Genomic DNA, 25,755 nt, shown 5'->3' with positions numbered 1-25,755 from the left:
GCACCCATGTGAGAGACCAGGAAGAAGCTCCTGGCTCCTGGCTTTGGATTGGCACAGCCCCGGCCATTGTGGCCATCTGGGAAGTAAACCAGTGGATGGAAGACCTCTCACTCTCTCTCTCTCTATCTCTCTCTCTCTGCCTTGCCTCTCTCTGTGTAACTCTGACTTTCCAATAAATAAATAAATCTTTTAAAAAAAGTCATCTTAAAAAAGAAATACCAACACCTAAATGCCTCTATTACCTATGAAATTAGATTCCAAATAAGTTTATGTCCGAATGCCCCTTGAACTCAGCAGGCACACGCCCATCTCGCCTGTGTGCAGAGGCCCTCAGGCCCCTAAAAATCTCTCTACAAACAGGATCGCAGGACCCCTGCATGCAACTGACCTCACCCACCCCGCTTGTGGGACAGCTGTGACACCGGGAGGCTGCTCGCAGTTGGTACAGCTATTTTATGCAGTTACGTTCAGCTTTCCTCTGCACTTTATTTTTTTTTAACCCTTTAGGCCTCTGGGGCTTTCTCATTAAGATAACTATCATGTCTAGTAACATAAGATCATTAGACTTTTTACTTCTCAAACATTTGTATTAATAGCATTTTCCATTATAGAAACTTAAAGTCTGGTACCACATCACATCTTGACAGTCCTTCTAATATAATCCAAATAGCCTGATTAGTTGGTGTCTCTATAAGATGAGAGACATAGGTCCTTCGATGTTTTCAGTTGGGCCCAAACTGGAAAAACCAAAGTCCAGGATTTACTGGAAATTTTAGAGTCCAGATTGTTTGAAACTTTGATTTTTTGAATGCCTGTCAAGAATGCCAAGAAGGCTCAAAATCCAAAATATCTGGTTGAAATAAGATTCCTTAAAATCATGACATAACATAGACCAAATTTGATCATTGTTACAAGGTGATTATTCAAATTTTTGAAAATAAGCACATATTTAAATAACCCATAATAGATTACTTTAACACATTGCTTTAACAGAGCATCAGAGTTTAATTCTATGTCAAAGAGAAATTGAGCTTCCTGTGATCTTTTGCTGTGAGGTTTCCTTCCTTTACCTTCTTTCATATTGGTGACCATGTTTCTGTGTTTCTGTGTGTAACACATCTTTAAGCATCTTTTGCAGGGCTGGACGAGTGGCAACAAATTCTTTCAGTTTCTGTTGCTATGAAAAGTCTTAATTTCACCTTCATTCACAAATGAGAGCTTTGCAGGATATAGTATTCTGGGCTGGCAGTTTTTCTCTCTTAGTACCTGGGCTATGTCTCGCCATTCCCTTCTAGCTTGTAGGGTTTCTGATGAGAAGTCTGCTGTGAGTCTAATGGGAGATCCTCTGAGAGTAATCTGGCGTTTCTCTCTTGCACCTTTTAGGATCTTTTCTTTATGTTTCACTGTGGTGAGTTTGATTACAACATGTCGTGGTGAGGATCTCTTTTGGTCATGTTTATTAGGGGTTCTATAAGCTTCCTGTACTAAGATGCCTCTGTCCTTCTCCAAACCTGGGAAATTTTCTGCTAGTATCTCACTGAAAATGCCTTCTAATCCTTTCTCCCTCTCTATGCCTTCAGGAACTCCTAGAACCCGAATGTTGGGTTTGTTAGTAGTATCCTGTAGATTCCCGACAATATTTTTTAGATTTCTAATTTCCTCTTCTTTTCTTTGGTTTGCCTGTTTCCTTTCCTGTTCTCTGTCTTCTAAGTCTGATATTCTCTCTTCTGCTTCGCCCATTCTGTTTTTAAGGCTCTCTAATGTGTTTGTCATTTGATCTATTGAATTCTTCATTTCATTATGATTTCTCGTCACTATCATCGTTTCTTGTTCTACTAGTTGTTTCATTTCATTTTGATTCCTCCTTAATATTTCATTTTCATGAGAGAGATTTTCTATCTTGTCCATTAAGGATTTCTGTAGTTCAAGAATTTGTTTTTGAGAACTTCTTAATGTTCTTATCAATTTTTTGAGATCCGCTTCTTGCATTTCTTCGATCTCCTCATCTTCATAATCTTGAATTGGGGTGTCTTTTTCATTTGGGGGCGTCATAGTGTCTTCCTTGTTCTTGTTACCTCGGTTTTTGCGTTTGTTGTTTGGCATGTTGGAGATATTTGGTTTCTTCACTGTGGTGTTTTTTTTTGTTACACTATGGCTCTATATTAAGTGGACTGTCTGCTTTCAGTGGAGCCTTAGAGGCTTGAGATGAGTGTGGACTGAGAGCTGTGTTTGGTTCCTCAGGGTTGAGGGTGTGTCAAAGATGACACTCCCAGGTTAGGTGTGGTCCCTCTGCACTTTATTTTCTTAAATCCAGATAAGCCCATATTGGACAGACACGCCATAGGTGGAGTGAGCAGGGTAGTTCACTCACCAGGCATCATGGACGCTCCTAATTCATAAGGAGCGGACGTTATTTTGCTTTAATTATCAAAGATTATTCAACGAGTCTCAGCAACTCTCAACAGGTCTTTCGAAACGCCATTGCCTTCTACAGCTCATTACAGGAATGCACCGTTCTATTAATAAGTGGGCAGACTGTTAACAGCCTTTGCATTGGCATTGGCGAGCATTAGTCTCCATTTCTATAGAAGAGTTGCTTAGGGAGAAGGAAAAGAAATTTCCAAGCACTAGAATGAACTGCACAATACTGCCAGTGTTGGATGATATTTTTCTTCCAAATAAAGCAACTTTATATGACTTTCTAGTATCAAAGCATTAATGGTGCTTTGTAGACACAATAAATTTTATTCCACACACCTAAGCAAGTAGCCGTCGGTGGGTGACAGTTAAAGGTCTTCTGCAGGTGCAGCTTTATGAGTTTCTCAGTGAGGCTGTTTGGTTCTCTGGGACACTGATCCTCTCTCCCCTCTCCAGAGAAGGGAGCGAGGTCCCTGGAAGCATAAGCCAGGTAAGAGCTAAGTGAGATGCAGACGGAGATCCCTAATGCTTCGATCATGCGGCCATTACTCTCCCCGGCACCAATTTTAAGCAGTGACCCCAGAGACATTTGGGAGTTTCAACAGGGAGCAGGACGGGCTCCACACGTCTTTCCTCCAGCTCACTTCTCTCTGCTAAAAGCAGAACTGTTACAGAGCAGCTCCAGGTCCTGCAAACGGAACAGAGCAGGTGTGCGCAAGATAGATGACTTTCGATGCACCCCAGAGAGCTGCATTGACAATGTATTAGAACCACATTATCTCTGAAATGAGGATGATTAATAACAGCCCCTAGAGTGCGCCAGGATTTCTCGGGTGGAAGAATTTACAAACGGTTTGTTTGCATTGTGCTTGGTCTCTGGATACCCCCATGGTCAGGTGACCCCTGCTGGGGAGCAGGCACAGGGAAGGTGGGTTTGGGCTCCTTCAACCCCTGTTAGGAACAGCAATCAGGACAATAATCCTGACACATTTCCTGTCCTTTGGGAAGGGCGGGACTCACCCAGGACAGCCTTTTCTGGATCCAGAGATGGACTTGGGGATGTTGCACCTGCCACCATGGAGAGACCAAGTTTTACCTACAGCTCTACCTTGCACATCCTCGCTTTGCTTTGCCACGCCAGTAGGAAGCATCCTAACCTGTGAAATGCTGTGTCATGATTCTGTTGTTTTAAACATCTTTTCTCCAGGCGTCCAGAGGGACTTAACAACAACAGCATAAAGAAAGTGTGCCCCCACGGATGGAAAGTGGAAGATTCACGTTGTAGTCACATAATGCCCAAATGTCTAAATAATTAAAAGTTGCAAGCGTTTTGGCATCGCACTGACATAGCCATTATCTGTAACACATTTGTACCTATGAGAAGGAAATTGCTATCCTAAGCATAGTTTCTTCATGGTTATTTATTATTTAGATTTTTAAATATATACCCGCTATTTTTCTGGTGTATGCCTCATGTATAAATTGATCACTTATGACCTTCTGAATTTTCCACGTTTAAGGAAGAAGAAATGGAAAAATATACTTTTGATGATGATGTTACTTGTGGTGATAATGACATAATACTTAATATTTGTATTACACTTTATGTTCACGTTTTACTAATTTACTATTTAAAAGTTTATCATTTTACAGTATTTTCCGAGTCTATTCTCTTTCCTCCTTGTAATCTGCATAATATGGATAGGACCGGTATCATTCCCATTTACCAACAGTGAGCTCCAATCCCAAACGAAACACTGGCTGGAACGTGCGCTTTAACTCAGATCCGCCACCTTCAAGACAAACATTGTTTTTGTAATTCCTGGAAGGAAGTGGAGAATCTCTCTCTCTCTATTTCTGAAGGCAGAAGCATAACCTAGGCTATGTGGAAGCTCAAATGTCAACAGGGTTAGCGCCTCTGGGTCTGCCCTTGCAATGGGCTGGGTTGGCAGAGGCAGGTGGTTCACCAGGGGGCTCACTTCCGATGCTCAGTTGCTGAGGAGCCCCAAATTATTTCATATTCTTTCTGGCCAAAGGCAGAAGGGACACTTCTTTTACTTTAGAGAATGGGGAAAACTTCTGATTTTTCACCAATATAAGAAGCAACTGAGACAAACTGCAACGAGATGAACAAATATTTGCTGAGCCAATGAGTGAATCCAGGTGCAAAATAATGCTAACTTCAAGAGTCGTATTTCTTATATTAAAAAAGAAAAAAAAATATAATCTCGAATCAATTTATATGATGGTCTCTGTACTCAACAAAACACTCTAAATTGCTGTCCTGTTTAAGAACTTGCGTTTGCATCTTATATGACGTAATGAGAGCAGAGATGCCGAAGACCTGAATTGACACATCGACAATGGTCAACAGTTGAATGACCGGGTGCTCAACATCATTAGCCGTCAAAGAAATGCAAACCAAAACCACTCTGAGGTCTCTTCTCGTGCTTGTTGGGATGGCTCTCACCACAAAGTCAAAACCAGCAAATGTTGGTGAGGGTGTAGGGAAAAGGGGCTCTAGCGTCTCTTAGTGTGAATGCGCATTTGTGCAGTCATTATGGAAAGCTGCATGGGGAGTCCCACCACAAATTTAAAAATAGAACTACCATGGGATCTTGGGCTTCCTCCTCTGGGCGCATACCCAAAGCAAACACAACCACTGCTCATCAGGGTATCTGCACGTCCATTCTCACTGATGGTTAAGACACAGAAACCACCCCAGGGTCCACAGACAGACAATGGGTGAGGGGGCTGGGGGCGTATCTACAATGTGCTGTCAATCAGCCCTAACCAGAGTGGGGTCCTGCAATGGGCCACACCACGAAGAAGCCTGGAGACCTTATGCTGCGTGGAATAAGCCAGACACGGAAAGGACAGCACTGCAGGATGGCACTTACAAGGAGGGTCTGAAATCAAGCCTGAACCACAGCAGGACACACGTAGCTAGGGAACAAAACAGTGATAACCGGGAAGGGCAGAGGAGGGGAGGGGAGGAGACACAGGCTGGGAGATAGGACGTGGCAGGTGTGTTAGGTGAACACGTTTAGAGATCTAACGTGCAATGTGAGAACTGATGGTAAAACAATTGTCCTATGTAGGGATCCATGCCAAATTAGATTTCAGTTATTCTTACCACAAAAACAAACCAAAAAATGAATAATGATGTGAGATGACCGATGTGTTAATTTCCTTCGCTGTTTTAGCCTTTTTACCCTGACGTCATGATGTAGTCCTCAGATACACACAGAACACTTACATGGAAAGTATAAATAGATAACAAAGGATTGGGTTCTGCCCTACATGAGATGATGTGAACAAACACGCACATGAGAGTGGGCCGAGGGTAACAAAGCGGGACATTCGACACTTGCCCTCAGACTTCCAAACTACCTTGGGTCTGACAGCAAGGACACGCTTGCAAGCATTGCAGAGGCCGGGATGCCAATTGCTGGTCATTCAATGAAAACATCGCCTGGAAGGGTGAGCCAGGTGCGACAGGGGACCCGACAGGAACCCCCACAGGGCAGTAAGTGGGTGTGGCCACGGTGTATCCAGAGTTGCAAGACTCGGGAGTGTGCCCCCGCCCCATCAGCCCACGCGGGTCTTCTGGCTTGCTTCCTAAGTCTGAATTACCACAATTCTAGGAAGGCAGACTCTGTGCCTCGCACTGCAGGCAGAGCAGGCGGCTCCACGTCCCGAGGAGCATCCTCACGTTGAGCTGAAAGCCACGGCACCCAAGCGCCTTGCTCTCGGCTCCTCTGTTTGGAGCAGGGCCAACTGCTCTACCCATGAGCAGGATGCCACTCTTTGGAAAAGCGCCTTGTGCTCCCCGGAAGCCCATCGGTCGCTGGGTAAATCATTCCTGGTTCCTTTTGCTGATTCCCGTGGAAAATGGGTTCCTCCCCCTCCCCCTTGCAGACACGAGGACTCACCCTGCGGAGCAGGCTGCCCACCCCGGGCCCCTCCAGCTGGGCAAAGGGTCACTGCCTAGCAGACATCGCCACAATTTGGTTAGAGTGACCAAAACCTGCCCCAGCTTGTGGCTGGGTGTGTGCAAATTGAGACGAATGAGTGGCCAGTAAACTAGCCCAGATCTGTAGAGGCATTTCCTCTAGGACACAGCGGACCTGTTCCCTCCCAGGTGGGGCGGCTGATGACACTTCCCTCCTGCACACTCTGAAACCCCAGCTCCCTCCTTCCTCCCTGCACCCAGAAAACCCTCCCCATCTCTTCAAGGGACCCCCCCCATGCCCCTCCTTACCGGTCTGCAGAGTCATGAAATCACTCCGACTCAGTCAGCTCCGACCCCACGGCATTCCGCTTCCTCCCTGAGACCCTGCACCTGAAATGCTCATGGCTGACGCCGCCTCTTCCACCTAGGGCTGCCCGCTCTGCCTCCCCAGCCTGGCCCTGGCCCAGCCTTGCAACGCGCACAAACGTGGACCTGCTGAGTCACCTCTAGTGGTCCCCGTCTGCCATCCACGCTGGTCTCACGCAAGGTCACCATTTGGGGTATGCTACTCAACACCTGGGATATTGCTGCCCTCATCATTAGCCAATCAGCTCGCTCCAGCAGGTGTCAGCTTGGTGACCCATGCCCAGGGGTGCTGAGGGTCTGTGTGTCCGAGGACGCCACGGTGGTGGCCCTGACCGACCGCCAGGCCTGCTCTCCCCATCCCCCCAGTGATACAGCCCAGGAGATTGGTTTCCTTTTGTACAACTACAGAAAGGGTTTCACCCAAATTCATTTTCAAAAGGAAAAATTATGGAAAAGTGCCCAGATAAAGGAAGACTTGGAATCAGATGATTTCTCTGAAGTGAGGTACTTCCAGGATCCTAATTTTTCCCGGCATAATCTTAAAGATTAACACTCCTTCCCCTCCCTGCCCCCAAGGAGAACTGATCGTTTACAGAGATTTATGTCTATCATATTCAGGAGTAGCTCTGAGCAGGGTGGGTATTTTTTACATAAGTGTAATTATATGTAAGTGCTATAATTTAATTACCATGATTCCGCCCCTATCGATTTCAGATACTCATTTAGAGCCCACAGATACGGTTACGTGGGGCTGACAGGATCATCTGTTTGAAGGCCATGGGCACTGCGGGGAGACGGGCTGATCACCTGTGCAAGCACACGAAGCAGCATTTGCTCCGGGAGACGCTCAGGTAGCTGATTTAAGCTTTCAGGTAACAGGGCAGAGCGAAGCGTGCTCGTGGAAGGTAAGGCACCTGGGTACCAACCGAGGAAAACGGAAGCCAAGGTGCAAAATGCGTCCATGCAAATCAAACACCAAGAGCAAAGCCACGCACAGCATTGGAAGCCAGCTGAATTGTTCCTGCCAGCAGCGACCGTTCAGGCAAAGGGGGTGGTGGGAGACAAGGAGCAGAGGATGCTAATGCATTGGGTGAGCATCTCAATTCTGCTCTTGCCTCCAGCAAGCAGCGCTCCCGATATGAGCGGAGGAAATCCTAGGACTCCCACAACGCCCTGCGGGGTGGAGAAGGTGGCCTGGCAGACAGACAAGGGGGAAATCTGTTGGAAGAGAAGTCGACGCAGCCCTTCCCTCAGCCAGCGCCGGCGCCTGACGCCGTCTCTTCCCACGGAGTGAGTTTCAGGATCACTGCTGGGGGTGTGGGATGAACTCCAAGCCGGGTGGGACTGGAGGGAGGGTCAGTGGGACTTCCCATTGACTGAGGCTCTGTGTCCCAGGGCAAGGCCTGAAGTCCCACAGGGTTCCGTGCCTGCCATCTGCATTGCTGCCTTCCCAAGGCCAAGAGAAAATGAGAATAATTAAGAGGTGAACCACCACAGTTAATCACCTGGTTACTGAAACAGAAAACCGAGAAGTTCACAACTGGGTAAAACAAACAAACAAGAAACAAAAACATTTCCAAGATGTAGTAACAAATACCTTTAGGTGCTTCCTGTTAGAGAAGAATTTAATAAAAATGTGGTCTCAATATAAAAGAATCGCAAGAATGAGCTGACAAAAGACAAGACATGAATGAAGGAACCAAAGTACATCCTATGGTCAATTTAATCCTATGGTTTCCGTAATTGAAGAGTAAACATGTGCCAGCACCATGGCTCAACAGGCTAATCCTCCACCTTGCGGCGCCGGCACACCAGGTTCTAGTCCCGGTCGGGGCACCGATTCTGTCCCGGTTGCCCCTCTTCCAGGCCAGCTCTCTACTGTGGCCCGGGAGTGCAGTGGAGGATGGTCCAAGTGCTTGGGTCCTGCACCCATGGGAGACCAGGAGAAGCACCTGGCTCCTGCCATCGGATCAGCGCGCCAGCCGCAGCGGCCATTGGAGGGTGAACCAACGGCAAAAAGGAAGACCTTTCTCTCTGTCTTTCTCTCTCACTGTCCACTCTGCCTGTCGAAAAAAAAAAAAAAAAGAGTAAACATGACATCATTTAATCTTATATTAGCAACCTACTGAGTGCAGGCTAACTATATCCACAGTTAGCAAATACTGAGACTTTCAATGAGTTACAGCAATAGGAATTGTCACATACTGTGGAAGTTGTTCTCAAAAGCTGTAATATTTAATTAAACAAGTCAACATGTCCCTGAAAATGGATGGGTTTATGTGAGACTACCATTTTTTTTTTGACAGGCAGAGTTAGTGAGAGAGAAAGAGAGAAAGGTCTTTCTTCCTTTGGTTCACCCCCCAAATGGCCGCCACAGATGGCGCTGCACCAATCCGAAGCCAGGAGCCAGGTGCTTCTTCCTGGTCTCCCATGGGAGTGCAGGGCCCAAGCACTTGGGCCATCCTCCACTGCGCTCCCGGGCCACAGCAGAGAGCTGGACTGGAAGAGGAGCAACCGGGACAGAACCGGCGACCCAACCGGGACTAGAACCCGGGGTGCCAGCGCCGCAGGCAGAGGATTAGCCTATTGAGCCACAGCGCCGGCCGATGACCATTGGGTTTTTAACGCTCATCTTTATTAATTTTATCTGAATTAATGCATGAGGATTCTGGACCAGAGACAGATTTCTGATGACGTGCCCCACAGTTGTCATAAATGCATGGACTCTCCCTTGTGCCCCCAGAATTTACCCCTGGCGTGACGTGATGAGAACCTACAGACCCTCCCTACACAGATGGCTGGATACCCACTAGCGTGACAGCTTCAGGAGCGACGTCAGTCAAACGCTAATCCCGGGCTGCCGTAACAGTCTGCTCCAAGTGGGATAAACCTGCGTCAGCCGACCCTCGGTGGGGCAGATTCTCTTCTGGACTCTAGGGCTGACCCTCGGTGGGGCAGATTCTCTTCTGGACTCTAGGGGCCCCCAGCCAGCCAGGTGAAGGCCTCAGGAGCAGACCCAGGTCTCCCAGAGAGGAAGCGATTATGAGTGTGGTGGACTGCAGAGGCAGCTCCATCTGAACTTCTACAGCCTGCTCCAGACACGGCAGACTTGCCTAGGCAGCACCCACAGCACATACAGACACATGGACACATACATGCACACACAGAGACACAGGTGGGGAAACACAACACGTGCACACAGCTCCTACAGCGCACACCTGGCTATGCAGAGACAAGCACACAATGCACACACAGCTCTTACAGGACACACGGACACATGGACACATGCATGCACACACAGACACATGGACACGTGCATGTATGCACACACAGACACAGAGACACATGTATGCATGCACACACAGACACATGTATGCATACATGCATACAGATACACAATGCACACACAGCTCCTATAGCGCACACAGACACACGTACACACAAGCACACGGATAGGCACTGCACACACAGCTCTTACAGCAAACACAGACACATGTACAGATGCATGTATGCACACACAGACACATGGACACATGTGCATGCATACAGATACACAATGCACACACAGCTCCTATAGTGCACATAGACACACGTACACACAAGAACATGGATAGGCACTGCACACACAGCTCTTACAGCAAACACAGACACATGTACACATGTATGTATGCACACACAGACACATGGACACATGCATGCATACAGATACACAATGCACACACAGCTCCTATAGCGCACACAGACACACGTACACACAAGCACACGGATAGGCACTGCACACACAGCTCTTACAGCAAACACAGACACATGTACACATGTATGTATGCACACACAGACACATGGACACATGCATGCATACAGATACACAATGCACACACAGCTCCTATAGTGCACACAGACACACGTACATACAAGCACACGGATAGGCACTGCACACACAGCTCTTACACCACACACAGATACATGCACACACATGTGCACACACATCCTGTCTCTCTCGTAGAGCCCTGACTGATAAGAGCTCTATTACTGAGAGGGGCCATGTGTAACAAGCACTAAAAACACCAAGCAGCTGTGCAGTGGAAGAATACAGAGAATTAACTTGGGGGGCACAGAGAAGGCCCAGATTGTGCCAGACAGGTGTGAGAGGCCCTTCTGGCGAGGGCTCAAGAAGAAGTGAGGAGCACATTACAGGAGGGGAGTGGCCCAAGTGCGGCTAAAGCCTATGAGAGGCACAATCCTCAGACACACCCCGAGCTGTCACGAGGCGGCCTCTGAGGGCCGGGGCCTCCCCGCCTTCCACGCACCGCCCCTTCAGCGCCAGCCCCCTTGAAGATGCCCGGGACGCTCCCCACCGGGGACACGCCCCGAGTTTCCTCTTCCTGGGAGCCAGCACCCAGCCCTGTCTGGCAGAGCTGACCTTACCTCGTACAGTCTGCCTCAACCACCATGTCTGCCCCTCCCCCCCCCCCCTCCCTGCACCTGCCTGCAGGGCCAACCCCACCCTGCTGTGTTCCCCACAGTGAACACCACCATCTCACACTCCATACGATGCATTTGGTTATGGGGTCGTGACTAGCACAGTATCTTCCCAATTAAAAACCTCAGCTCCATGAGGCCAGGAACTCATATCTGAGACAGCGTCCAGTGCCTCCTGGGCACTCAGCGGATAACAGTTTCAGAAAGCGGTGGCTTGATTTTTCTCCCAGTTGGGACCCATGTCAGAAAACAAAGCAGTTTCTCTTAGCTGTGAGCTGCCCATCACTGAGTGCTGACCGGCTCATATCACCTGTGTACAAGTCGATTGACCGCAGTATTGTGAAATGTAAAATGTGTTCAGCTTTGCCTCTGCAACACTGGACTTTTCCTTGGAAGTGATAAGTATAGAAAGGTGCTGTGTCTTTCATTATTATAAACTGCTCTGCTGTTGACAATGGTGAGAAATGGGGAGAGGAATTATCTATTAGGCTTCTGGCTACCTAAGTTGTAGCCCAGGCACACGAAAAATATTATGAAATGAATATAAGCAATTATATGATGCTTTGAATCAAAGTAGCAGCAATGGAAGGAAAGGATGAGAGGCAGTTGGATTATGAATATCATAGGCATCTCCTACAGAATTAATTGACATAATAATAATGTGAGTTAGTTGCATGCATGCACACATTAATTATTTGAATATGAGGTATCGTGAACAGACGACTCAGAAGTGAGTCCAGAATTTTTGCCCTGAGTAACTGATGGGTAAGCTTGACGTCAAATGAGGTGAGGGGGTTGCCCATGGGCATCTTCAGTTAGGAAGACCAGAACTGTAATTTGGACACATTACATTTGAAACATCTGAGAGACATCTGTTAGTGTTTGAATCTTGTTGCCCACAAAGATATGCTGCAGTTCTAACACCTTGAGGCTATGAGTGCGAACCTATTGGAAAACAGGGCTCTGGCAAAGACAGTGAAGTGCACACACGGTCTCCAGGTGGATTCTAGCCCAGCGTGGCCCACGTCCTCACAGGAGGAGCAGGGATGCACAAGGGGGCAGCAGGGACTGGGGCGATGCATCTCTAGGCCAGGGTTTTTCAGCATAGCCCAGGGCCCACGAGGCGCATGGACCACATTCTCCCCAGGGCTTTCAGATGCAGGAGCTCCGTGCTACAGGAAGCCTCCCTTGTAAAAGCCTTCATCCCACTGATGAGGGAGGTGATGTGTTGGAGTCCTAGCAATAAAAAGTCGTCTCTTGTGGTAGATTCGTTCTGAGAGGAAGAGCGTGATGGGGACAAGAGGCACAGCATCACCACACAGACCCCCAGAGTCGGGGAAAGTGGGCCAGAGGCAAGCAGCCCGCAGACTCATTTATTTCAGTTGGTGCAGCAGCTTATGTAGTGGAGACAGCCAATCCGGTGAAGGGGCAGTCTATGCCCTAACCAATCACAGCCTGTTTTCAGGCAGGCTCCATTGCCAAGTGGGTCTGAAGCCATTCCTGAGTAACTGATGCTGGCTTGCCAGCAGCCATCTTGGCATGGCCTTCTCATTCCACCAGTCATTGCAGGAGGGGAAACAGTGCTACTGGAGAAGGCCCAGGTCTACGCACTGGGCCCTGGTTCCCCATGGGAGAAGCCGGAGTCCTGAGAGAGGCAAACCCCACAGTCTCTGAGACTGGCGCTGGCCTAGGACAGTCTTTGCCAGACTGAGATTGCCCCAAGTTCCCACACGTGCCAGGACGACAAGCTTCAAATAACAAGCAACCAACAGCAGAAGCCTTCCAAGAGGAGCTGTGCAAAGGGGACCACGCTGGGGAGAACCAGACAGGGAGAAGGGCTGCACAGCTTTGCCCTGTGAATCCAGTCCCAGCCTCAACACAAGGCCACCCAAGACCATGGTGCAGCTGGTGCACAGCGAACTCCACCCCCAGCTCCCTTCCTCTCAGACAAACCTGCCCCTCACACTGAAGACCTGCAGAGGACAAGGTGCCCTTTCATTCATAAAATCTCTCACCTGGTCTCCACTCCTCTGCACAAAAGTTCATGCAAACACAAAGAGAAGCACATGACAACCACACAGAGCGCCAAGAGAACCAGACTCAGAAATGGTGCAGGCGGTGGAGCCATCACACGGCAAATTCCTGGGTTGCAGGTTCCTCATGGAAAAGCAGACCGCACACGGCCCCGGTCAAGGCTGCGAGGGCTGGCACTCGGACGCTGTGCTGCTCTTCAAGGTGGCTTCAAACAGCAGAAGCTCATCCCCGCCGCTCTGGAGCCACAAGTCCTGTGTCAAGGTGCGCAGGACCGTGAGTGCTGCAGGGCCCAGGGGAGAATCCTCCCGTCTCCTTCGGGGTTTCCACCGTCCCAGGAGTTCCCTGGCCTGTGGTGCATCACTGTGGCCTCTGCTTCCGTCTGCACATGGCCTCCTTTTCCATGTTCTCTGTCTCCTCTTCTGTGTCCTGTGGGAACACCTGCCACTGGATTTAGAAATCACTTGGGGAATCCAGGATGGTTTACCTCAATGGCATGTGCAAAGACCCTTTTTTCAAAAGAGCCCACACTCATGGGTGTATGTATTTTTGGGGAAGGGTGCATCTTTCAAACTGATAGAGATGGAAAGAGCCACATGGAAATGCGAGGAATGAGGGTGAGGAAACCCTCCTAGGAGGTCTTTAGTAGACCCAAGGTTTGCCAAGCAAAAAACACTGAGCTGTAAGTTAGCTCAACCCAAAAGATTTAGGTGACAGTAGCAAATGACCTAAAATATTTGTAACTGACGTCAGAAAAGGAAACAGCCAAGGATTTCCTATAACTAATGCAGACATTAAGCCACAGTTGCAGAAGTTCAGATAACACAAAGCAGAATAATCTGCCCCCCAACACCAAACTAAACATCATAGCAAACACAAAAGCACTTACATATGTAGACATGTGAACAGAGATCTAAACATCATATTCAAATGCAGAAAGTAAAATCAAGCAAGACCATCTTGAAAGCAGCCAGAATAAAAAGAAACCCAACACAGCAAGAAACCAACACGATCCACAGCCAACTTAGTCTCAGAAACCATCCTAGATGGAAGACAATGAGGTGAAGTCATCAAGGTCCAGGAAGAAAAAACAATATGTCAAATAAAGATATTGTAGCTGATGAAAATGACTAACAATAAAGAATAAATAAAAACGCAGCATTCAAAAAAACAGAGTTCAGGGAGTTCATTAACCACTGGCCCACTCTGCAAAGAGTGAGAAAAGCAGTTGAAGAAAGATGACAGCAAACCGAAAACTGGGCCTGCGAAAGAGAGTAAGTAAAAAGCCGTATTCCCGCGTTTTTCATTACTGCATAAAGCAGAAGTCCCGGTAGTGTGGTGCATGTGTGGTGGTGGTGGGGGGGACACAGTCTCCGCAGAAAGAGGGACGTGCTGTGAGGTCGCTACACTCGCGGTAGGACCGTAATACTCTCTGAAGGCAGACGCTGATGAACCGATGATCGCTTTCTAAGGAAAACGAGTCCACAGAGGAGGTGAGAAGGAACCATAAACACTACGTAGCCCAAGAGGAGAGACACAAATTGGAAGTAAGGAAGAGGACGATTGAAGAAGGAGCAAACAACCGGCATTGTTAACTTTGTGCCTAATCAATCACATTAAATGTGAACAATTTACTCCTGGTGGAGACAAGCTGGTGTAGACGTGTCCTCTCTGCTCTTCTCAGATTAAAAGAAAATATGGGCCAGCGCCATGGCTCACTAGGCTAATCCTCCACCTGCAGCAACAGCACCCCAGGTTCTAGTCCCGGTTGGGGAGCCGGTTCTGTCCCGGTTGCTCCTCTTCCAGTCCAGCTCTCTGCTGTGGCCCGGGAGCGCAGTGGAGGATGGCCCAAGTGCTTGGGCCCTGCACCTACATGGGAGACCAGGAGAAGCACCTGGCTCCTGGCTTTGGATCGGCACAGCGCCGGCCATAGAGGCTATTTGGGGAGTGAACCAATGGAAGGAAGACCTTTCTCTCTGTCTCTCTCTCTCACTGTCTAACTCTGCCTGTCAATAAATAAATAAATAAATATAAAAGAAAATCTGATATACACCCCGGGAATAGCAAGGGAAACTTTTCAAGGAGAACTCTGAAAGCCTGGAGGCCGGCTTGTTGGGAGGCCCGGACCCTAGGGGAACTGTGCAGGTACCAGAAGTCTTAGGATCCACCCTCCCAGAAGAGGAAGACGCACCAGCTCTCCCCCAGCTCAGTCTAGCAATGCTCAGTGCCCAGGTCATCCCCTTCTCTTCCAGATCAAGTGGGAGCCTGCGAGAGACTTGCTCGTGAGGATGAAACAGCAAGATACAGACAGGCAGAAAATCGCATGGCCCACCACGGGTTTGTACCTGGAGCACACAAAGAACTCTAGAAATGCAACAGTCAGAAACCTCAAACAACCCAATTAGAAAGTGGACAAAATGTGTGAGGAGACATTTTCCTGAAGAGAGTCTACAGATGGCAAATAAGCCCAGGAAAAGATGTTCCACATCATTAACCATTAGGGAAATGCAGATCAAAGCTACAGTGAGATATTGCCACGCACCTATCACAAAGGTAGACTACAAACAATGACATTGCCAACTGTTGGCAAGAATGCAAAGAAACTGGCTCTCTTGTGCTCCGGTGGTGTGTATGTAAAATGATACAACCACAGTGGGGAAAAAAAACAGGCGTCATGGATTCTCATAAAACACGAAACCACCATACAATCCAGAAGTTGGTCAGTTATTTCAGAAGATGAAAAGTTATGTCATACAAACCCCTGTACCTGAACGTCACTGCAGGTTTACGGCTGCTAGCTAAACACTGGCAATGATGTCATTCACTGGGCGAACAGTTCAACAGACCGTGGTACCTGCACACCATGGACCACCACTCAGCGAGGAAATGGCTGTTGATCCACACAGCTCAGAAGCATCTCAAAGGGCTTCTACTCAGTGACAAGAGCCCTTCTCTAAGAGTTATATACTCTACAGTTCCATTCATATATTTCTCTCGAAATGAGAAGATACCGAAAATGGCAAACAGATTAAGGGTTACAAAGGCTTACAGTTGGAGTGGGAAGGCAGAGAAACATGGGTGTGGTTATGAATGTGCAACCTGAGAGATCTCTGTAGGGGTGGAAAGGTCAGGGCCCTGCCTGGGGTTGTGAGAATCTTCACAATTATCTAAGATAGAAGTAGATGTCATGACCATTACATTAGCAAAGCCATAGCTGCATGGTAAGTACATGCATGCAAACAAAGAGATGGACTAGATGGAGAGTTCTGAATTGAGAATTAAGTCTTGGCCCCTGTTGCAAACATATCAGCAATTCCAGAACACAATGAGGCATTCCGTCTTTTTGCACTTCTGTTCCCGTTTATAAGATCAAGATTTCTATACGTCTTACTTGGTGGTCTTCCAGCTTTGGTTGTGTCTGCTCTGAACAATGTCTCGTGTTTACGTGGTGCCTCGTGGCCTACGGCACACACGCTTTCATCTCTTAGGTGTATAGGACCTGCTGTGTTATCAACGACTTCCTCCAGGCATGCGAGCTTAGCGAGGGGGGCAGGTTCTGAGAGACGGGGTGCGAGACGATTTCTGCTTTGGGTGACTTCCTAGAGTGATGGCAGAGGTCGGTGACTGGTGTGACTTTGTGTCGCAATAAGGAGGGGTGCAAACAGGACATGCATGAGGCTGCCGTGGGGTAGCCCAGCCCAGGGTTCTACATATGCTCTTTACACATATGGTAAAGTAAACACATATACAGCAATACAGCCATCCACTGTCTTTATCAAGTATCAGGCACTGTGCCTGCTGGGGGGGGTGGGTGGGGGGCTGTACTTCTCCATGGGATGGGCAGGGCAGCCCTGCCACCAGCATGGGGCCTGTGCTGCCACTTTGTGGTGGCCACGCTGTCACCGGACAACAGGAATTTTTCAGCTCTGTTGTAATCTCACAGAACCCCCACTGCCGTACAGAGGCCCACTGGGGACGGAAATGCTGTTCTGTGAGCCACGTGGAGGGGCAGAAGCCAAACAAGCCCTTTCTTATCTCCTCGTGGGAGGGGAGGACCCGTGGTGTCCAGCAAAGCAGTGGTCTGGAGAAAGCTCAGAGACAAAGCCCTGGCCAGGGTCTCTGAAGGGCAGCTGAAGTTGAAGCCTTGCAGCCTCGGGTCCCTCCCAGCGGGCCTCTCGGTCCCCAAGGACTCCGTGCAGGGCCCCACTGGCCTCTGCGCTCCCCCTCGACCTGCACACCCCCCCCCCCCCCACCGCCGCCTCTGCACATTGAGGCTGCGACGCTGGTCTCAGATGGCAAAAATGACTGCTTTGTTTTATTTTTTAAATTGCATCCAGGCCTTCTGAGTACAGCGATGTGATAAAGCTGAAATAGAATGGGGCCGCTGATGGGCTTTTGTCACTAATGCGGTGGGAAATGGCTGGAAAGAGGAAAGGCCCGCTGGCGACAGGCGCGTTCATGTTTTGAGGCAATAAAGTGGAACCAAACCCGGAAACGGACACTCGAGCTAAAGACCTGAGGGAGCCCTGCGATGCAGTGCCCCTTCCGCCGTGAAGGAGACGGCATCCATTCTCGGCTGGTTTTCCCCCTCTCCTGCAATTTGGTTTGCTTGTAGCTGTTGCTGTGTCTCATCGTGTGAAGATATTTGAAGAAATGGCCACAGCGGTATTGCATTCTGTTACCTCGCAGTGCGGCCCCCGAGGGCCTGGAGTTCACGCTCCAGTGCACCTGCTCGCTGGGGAGATTTCCACGTGCCCCAGGGGGTGTGCAGGGACCAACCGCTGTCCTAGGGACCCGGCGCGGGCACCTCCAGGAAACAGAAGGCAGCAGAGGGTCCTCCTTGCTCGTCTCTCCTAAGCGGTGTTGAGAACGCTTTTGCAAAGTCGGGGATTAGTTCGGCCCCTCATGGGGCCAGGGAGCCTCAGCCATTGGGCAGCCACCATGCTGTGTGTCCCGCACAGGCTGAGCAGTTGAGACGGTGGAGCCTACCACTGTGCCTCGCTGCCTGGGGGCACCTGTCAGAGACAGCAACGCCCCTGCAGCCCTAAATGAATGCACACCTTCCCCGTGGCGAAGCAAACGTGAGATCTTGTGCACAGGGAAACTTCAGATTCTTGCAACACCGTGAAGGTCAAGTTTGAAGGGTAGAGAGAGAACCTATTGCGATGGTGCCTCATTACCCAAACAATGACAGAGGGAATGACAGATGTTTAAGGTAGCGTGCTGGAAGCGGGCAGCGCAGATAACTCTTCACATTGATAAAAAAGTGAGACTTAAGGAGATGGTGATTTCAAGGCAATTCTGCCTCTCTAAAAGATGGGCAGAAATGAGAGGTCATGTCAAGGCGCTCACCGGTAATTGTCATCGCTGTTGTTAATCCCTTGGCTCCACGGTGGGGAACTTTGCACAAGGAAGTTCCATGTCCCACACTGTGGCCCAGACGGGAGCTGGGTGCCGTCCCGAGGAAGCTTGGTGGAGCTGTTTCGTCTCGTGTTGTGTATTTCCTTCACTTTCCCAGGGCGATGTTTAACCTTGGCCTCCTTTCTCCTTCTCTTTTTAAAGGAGTGTTTCTGTCTCCTCAAGAAGAGCTAGCACTGGACGTTTCCAGGAGAGAGACAGTTTAAAGATCTCCTGGCTTCAAACACCAGCTGTATGTGCACTGAATTATGAATTCCAGAATTAACTAACTCCAGAACTGGCTGGTTGACTAAGTAGCCTCTGGACCCTTCGAGGACTCCCTGGAGTCCAAGTGCTTCCAGAAATAGGTGGTTGTGTCAGTATCTGGGGCAGGTGCATGCCATTCTTCTGCCATTTTGACAGTCTTGTTTATTTCATATCAGCCAGACACCTGATCTTGACCCCAAATTGTCCTTGCAATGTGGAAGTCAAAAAAGCTATTTACCTTACAAAGAAGTAAGAAGTTACTGGCTTAAACTGTAACAGCCACCAACAAATTATTTTTAAAGCTATGCAGCACATCACCGGTACTCAGAACCCCGTTTCAAATAGCTATCAGATTTCCCCCTTAGGAATCATAAAAAATAACCTCTGCGTTTGAAGTTTTCTTATATCTCAATTATGGCAACATTCTTATTTCCTTTCCTTTGAAAAGCCTTTAAAGATTAAAACCTTTAAGGAAGAAAACCTATGTTTAGAAACAAAATTTAAATCTGTATATCCCTGTGAAAATACATGTAGAGTTTGTTTCTCTTTGACCAAGTAACAAATATTTTGACAATAATTCCCACAAAGCCCCTGCCTCGAGTCCCTTTAATCCAGAAATGTACCCCTGGTAATAAGGCATTGCTGTGCGCACTGCGAACCATCGGTGCTCTGGGTGCGTCTCCTAAATTCTGTTTCCTGTTATTTTTAAGATAATAAATGTACACGGTTACATGATAACTCCAACACTATACTGGCAATTAATTTTACAAGTAAGCATCTCTTCTGTTTCTTTTCGAAAGGGTGTTATCTGGAGTTATTCTGGCTAACACTGAAGAGTAAATTACAGGCTGCTACGGACAAAATGCTGTGTCCCTTCCCAATCCCATGTGCAAGCACTAACCCTCTGGTTGGGGGCCCAGGGACACTGTGGATGGTGCTCTGAGTTTGGGGCCTCCACCGTGGGGTTAGTGTCCCTGATAAGAAGAGGAAGAGGGGCCCGCACTGTGGCGCAGCAGGTTAAAGTCCTGGTCTGAAGCGCCAGCATCCCACATGGGTGCCAGTTCTAGTCCCGGCTGCGCTCTTCCCATCCAGCTCTCTGCTGTGGCCTGGGAAAGCAGTAGAAGATGACCCAAGTCCTTGGGCCCCTGCACCTGTGTGGGAGACCCAGAGGAAGCTCCTGGCTCCTGGCTTCGGATCAACGCAGCTCCAGCTGTTGTGGCCATCTGGGGAGTGAACCAGAGGATGGAAGACCTCTCTCTCTGTCTCTACCTCTCTCTGTAACTCTTTCAAATAAATAAAATAAATCAAAAAAGAAAAAAGAAAGAAAGAAAGTGAAGAGGAAGAGACCAGAGCTTGCTCTTTCTCTCTGTGTCTGTCCCTCCCTCCCCAGCTCTGTAAGGAGATGGTGCGAAGTAGGCCAACTGCACACCAGGTCCTCACCAGGAAGAGCCTCACTGAGCACCTGACCTGGGACTTCTGGCCTCCAGAGCTGGGAGAAATCAAATCTGCTCTGGGAGCCCCTGCTCTGGGCTGTTGTGCCACGACCGCCCACGGAGGCCAACGCAGGTGCTTTGCTCTGGGTGTTCACTGACTTCAGACATCTCTTCCCTACCTGCTGGGGGAGACCAGAGAGTCCAGTCAGACGCCCCAGGAGCCCTTGCCTCCCTGCCCGAGTTTTGTTGGTTATGTTATTACATCCTGATCTTCGGCTGATTCTGTATAAATAATGAATCTCACCATCCATTTTCATTGCATCAGTAATGGAAAGTACTTATTACCTCTCACTACGTAGGATGTGGAAGCCAGCAACTGGTCATTGTCCCTCCACCTTCCCAAGCTGACAGGGCAGTCCGGGACATTTTAATTGAATTATTACAAAATCTACATTTTCTTTGCCTGTCCACAGAATCTTTAAAAAAAAAAATGAAAAAGAGAAACAATGACAATGCTCACACAATAAGCATGATATAATTCCATTCATTTCAAAACCACAGAATCTGGATCACGAAAAACAAAGATATGGATCTATTCCGCTTCAGCTGAGCTCCTTGATAGCAGCTGGTCAAGCTGACTTCTTTTCCTGCACATCACGGCTGCAGCCTTGTGGCACGGTGGGTTAAGCTGCCACTGGCAACACCGGCATCCCACATAGGAGAGCTGATTCGAGTCCCGGCTGCTCCGCTTCTGATGCAGCTTCCTGCCAATGCACCTGGGAAGGGAACAGATAATGGCCCCATAGCTTGGGCTCTTGTCTCCCACATACAGACCCAAATGGAGTTCTGGGCTTCTGGCTCCAGCCTGGCCCAGACCTGGCTGTTGTGACCATTTGGGGAATGAACCAGTGGATGGAAAATTACCCCCCTGCCATCTCTCTCTCTCTCTCTCTCTCTCTCTCTCTCTCTCTCTCCTCTGTCACTCCATCTCTTGAATAAATAAACATTTTTTAATCCAAAGTACACCATGTTTCACTGCATGGGAAACAGCCCTGTGGCACTTAATTCAGGTCAGTGCTACTCCAAGATGTGTAGACGCACTCATTCATGAAGCACTGTTCTTAGTCCTGTTTGCGGATGGGAAGGGGCGAGGACAGGACCAGTAGCTTGTCCTTGGCCCCACATCTAGGTGTGCCGCCTGGCACTGTTACATGAGCACCCCTGCTTTTGGCTGTTATGGTAGTCCTGGGAGCAGTATTTTCCCTGGCTTTTTCTCGAGTTTCAAATTGCTTTATATATTTTTCTTGTGATGCAAGCAGATTATTTTATTTTATTTTTATTTATTGGAGAAGCAGAGAGATAGAAAGAAAGAGACAGAGTAGCCACCCATTGGTCCACTCTCGCAATGCCTGCAGCCTTGGAAGCTGGGATGTGGCCGTCGATGCTGGTCTCCCATGGGTGAGGCAGCAGCCCATGGGGGGCGAGGGGTGAAGCCGCCAAGGGTGTCAGGGATGAGGCTGAGGGCTGATTACCCATGGCTCCGGGGCGGGGCTGAAACATGACTCAGCGGCCTGGCAACACCTGTGTGCTCATCTGCTGTGTTATTGGGCTCCTTAAGCCGGACATGAGGCTGATCATTTTTCTCTTTTCTTTGTTTTTATGAAAATGTACAGCCAACAAACAGTGCAGGTAACATCAATCATTTCAAGGTCAGGTGTATTTTAGTTTAAGTTTACAAAGTAAAGATATCACTTTGGGTGTGGGATTTTATTAGGTTTTTGTTTTTGTTTTTGTTTTTGTTTTTGTTTTTGTTTGACAGGCAGAGTGGACAGTGAGAGAGAGAGAGACAGAGAGAAAGGTCTTCCTTTGCCATTGGTTCACCCTCCAATGGCCGCCGCGGCCAGCGTGCTATGGCCAGCGCACCGCGCTGATCCAAGGCCAGGAGCCAGGTGCTTCTCCTGGTCTTCCATGGGGTGCAGGGCCCAAGCACTTGGGCCATCCTCCACTGCACTCCCGGGCCACAGCAGAGAGCTGGACTGGCAACCGGAACAGAATCCAGAAATAGAACGCGGTGTGCCGTCGCTGCAAGGCTGAGGATTGGCCTATTGAGCTAATTGTTTTAATGTAAATAGCTTTCTTACCACTACCAGAGTCCACATGTAGAATTTTTTTTTCCTTTCTGTGAGTCTCGTTATGCCTTTTTACAGTGAACTTGACACAGATCTCTGATAATTGCTGGTCTTTTTCTATGATTTTTCTTTGTCACTGATGTCATTTAATTGTGTAACGTGCAGACTTTGGGGTGTGGCACCATGCTGGGAGCAGGTGCTTAGCCTGGCACCCACATTGGAGTGCCTGGGCTCAGTGCCAGCTCTAGCACCTGACTCCAGCATCCTGCTAATACAAACCCTGAGAGGCAATGGTGACGGCTTAAGGAACTGGGCTCCTGCCTCCCACTGGGAGACTTCTACAGAGCTCCTGGATCCCAGCCCAGCCCCAGCCTCGCAGGCTCTTGGGGAGCGAACCAACAGATGGGAACTCTGTCTGTCTCTCTCAAATGAATTTAAATTAGATTTAAAAATCCCATCTGTGTCACGCGCATTGACAGCTTGTTCTTCTACTCCCCTGAAGACTGTTTCTACAGGGCTGGTCCATGGCGTGGCTATCCACCCCGAAGGCCACTTGGATGGTTTCAGTCGGAGTGATTATGAGTGACTCTGCTCTCAACATCTGTGTACAGGTGTTTGTGTAAACGTATTCTCTCCAGGATAATACCTGGGAGTGGGCTTGCTGGGTCCAAAGGCACATGTGTCCCTACTTCATGAGAAACTGTCAAGACATTGTCCCCCTGGCATCCCACCAGCAGAAGCGAAGGTCCCAGGGGCCCCCATCCTCAGCAGCACTCGGCATTCCAGCGTTCACTGTTAAATCCACCCTGGGGAGTGGGAACCCAGACCTCACTGTGCTTGCACTCTGATTTTCCCTTTTTTGAAAATATTTATTTATTTGTTTGCAGGTCAGAGTTACAGAGACAGGAGGAGAGAGAGAGAGAGAGATCTTCCATCCTCTGGTTTACTCCCCAGATGCCTTCAACGGCTAGGTCTTATCCAGGCTGAAACCAAGAGCCAGCAGCTTCATCTGGGTCACCCACATGGGTGCAGGGCCCAAGGGTACTTGGACCATCTTCCACTGCCTTTCCCAGGCCACCAGCAGGGAGCTGGATTGGAAGTGCAGCCCACATGGAATGCCAGCATCACAAGTGGTGGCTTTACCTGCCAAGCCACAACACCAGCCCTAGCCAGTGATGATTTGGAACATTACTACATGAAAATTTTTTCCATTCTTATATCTTCCTTGGTGAAGCACCTGTTGATATTTTTGTCATTTATTATTAAACTTTCTTCTACTTAACTCTGATAATTCTTTTTTGTTGCTATTAGAATTAGATTTTTATTAATTATTTTAAATTTTTATTCTTACTACTAAATTCTTTCATGTATTCTAGATATTAGACACAAGTTCTTTATCACATATGTATTTTGCAAATACTTCTGAGTTTTCTCTCATTAACAATGTCTTTGGGAAGGTGGAAGTTTTGAATTTTTGAAATCCAATTTATTAAATACTTATGAATCATGGTTTTTTGTCACATCTGAATGTTTTTTTTCTAGATCAAGGTGGCAAGGATATTTGCCTGTTCTCTTCAGGGAATTTTATAGTTTCAGGCTTTGCAACCATCATTCTATGATTCATTTTTAGTAGAACTTTTTGGGGGCATGTGTGTGATACCAGTCAAAGCTCATGTCTTTACTCTGGCTATCAACTCATTATACCATAACTTGAAAAGGCTAATTCCTTCGTCAATAGCTGCTTTGCACCTGTGTCAAAAAGAACTGACCATGTATATGTTAACTAGTTCTAGGGCCCGTGGGCTCCCCGTGCCCTCCTACACCCCTTGATCGCTCGAGCGCTACACTGGCTGTGCTCAGATAGCCCAGCCCTCAAAATCCTTCTTTTCAAAAATGGCTGCGATTATGTTAGTTCTTTTGTTCACTTCTGAAAATCCTACTATGATTTTCACTGGCGCTGAATTTATTGTCAGTGAGGGAAGAGTTGAGACATCAACAATATTGGATCTCGCAATCTATGGACGTTAATATCGATCTCCATACCTTCATCTTTGACTTCTTACATCAGTATTTCATAGGCTACACCATACAGGCTATGCTCAGATTTTGTTAAATTTTTTCATGGTTTTAGGAGCTATTGCGAAAGGTATTGTTTCATTAAATTCCAATTTCTAGTTGTTCATTGTTAGGGTAGAGAAATGCAATTTATCTCGGTGTATTGACCTTATAGCTTGAGTTCTTGCTAAACTCACTTATGAGTTCTGGCTGCATTCTTCAGTCTCCTGGGGTTTTCTGAGTAGATCATCTTGTGTGAACACAGGAAGTTTTGTCTGCTCTCCTAGTCTATGTGTATTTATTTTTCTTACCTCATTGCATTGCCTCAATGATGTTGAATAGCAGTGTTGAGAGCAGTCATCCTGCTTTCCCCCAATGTTTGGGGGAAGATTTTTTTTTTTTGGTAGATATCCCTTAGCAGGGTTTTCTGGGTGGATATCCTTCAGCAGGGTGCGTGATTTCCCTTCCTTGACGCTGATGGATTTTATCAGGAATGCATGTTGAAGTTTGTGTGTGACTATACTGTTTGTCTTCTTTAGTCTGATGATATGGTAAGTCACACTGATTGATTTTCTAATGTTGAACCAATCCTACACTTCTGGGATAAACATCTATTGGCGGGGATGTGTTATCTATTCTGTTGATTGCTGTTTTCTATGCGTTAATTTGTTCTGTTGAAGACTTTTCTAAATATATTCATTAGAATGTCAGGCTCTCATTTTCTTGGTACATCTTTTTCTGTCTATGGTATCAGGATAATGTTGGCCTCATAAGATGAATTGGAAGGGCCGACGCTGTGGCATAGCGGGTAAAGCTATGCAGTGCAAGCATCCCATGTGGGTACCAGTTCACGTCCTGGCTGCTCCACTTCCGATCCAGCTCTGTGCTATGGCCTGGGAAAGCAGTGGAAGATGTCCCAAGTGCTTGGGCCCCTGAACCCATGTGGGAGACATGGAAGAAGCTCCAGGCTCCTGGCATCAGATCGGCTCCCGTCATTATGGTTATCTGGGGAGTGAACCAGAGGACAGAAGACCTCTCTCTCTCTCTCTCTCTCTCTCTCTCTCTCTCTCTCTCTGCCTCTCTGTAATTCTGCCTTTCAAATAAATAAATAAATTGTATAAAAAAGATGAATTGGAAGGTATTTCCTTGTATTCTAATTTCCAGAAGTTTTTATAGAATTAGTATCTATTTTTTTCTTCAGTCATTAGTAGAATTCACTACTATT

This window comes from Lepus europaeus, chromosome 9 (assembly GCF_033115175.1).
Source record: "Lepus europaeus isolate LE1 chromosome 9, mLepTim1.pri, whole genome shotgun sequence".
Lineage (NCBI taxonomy): Eukaryota > Metazoa > Chordata > Mammalia > Lagomorpha > Leporidae > Lepus > Lepus europaeus.
The sequence above is the reverse complement of the archived record's forward strand: the minus strand, read 5'-3'. Positions refer to the sequence as shown.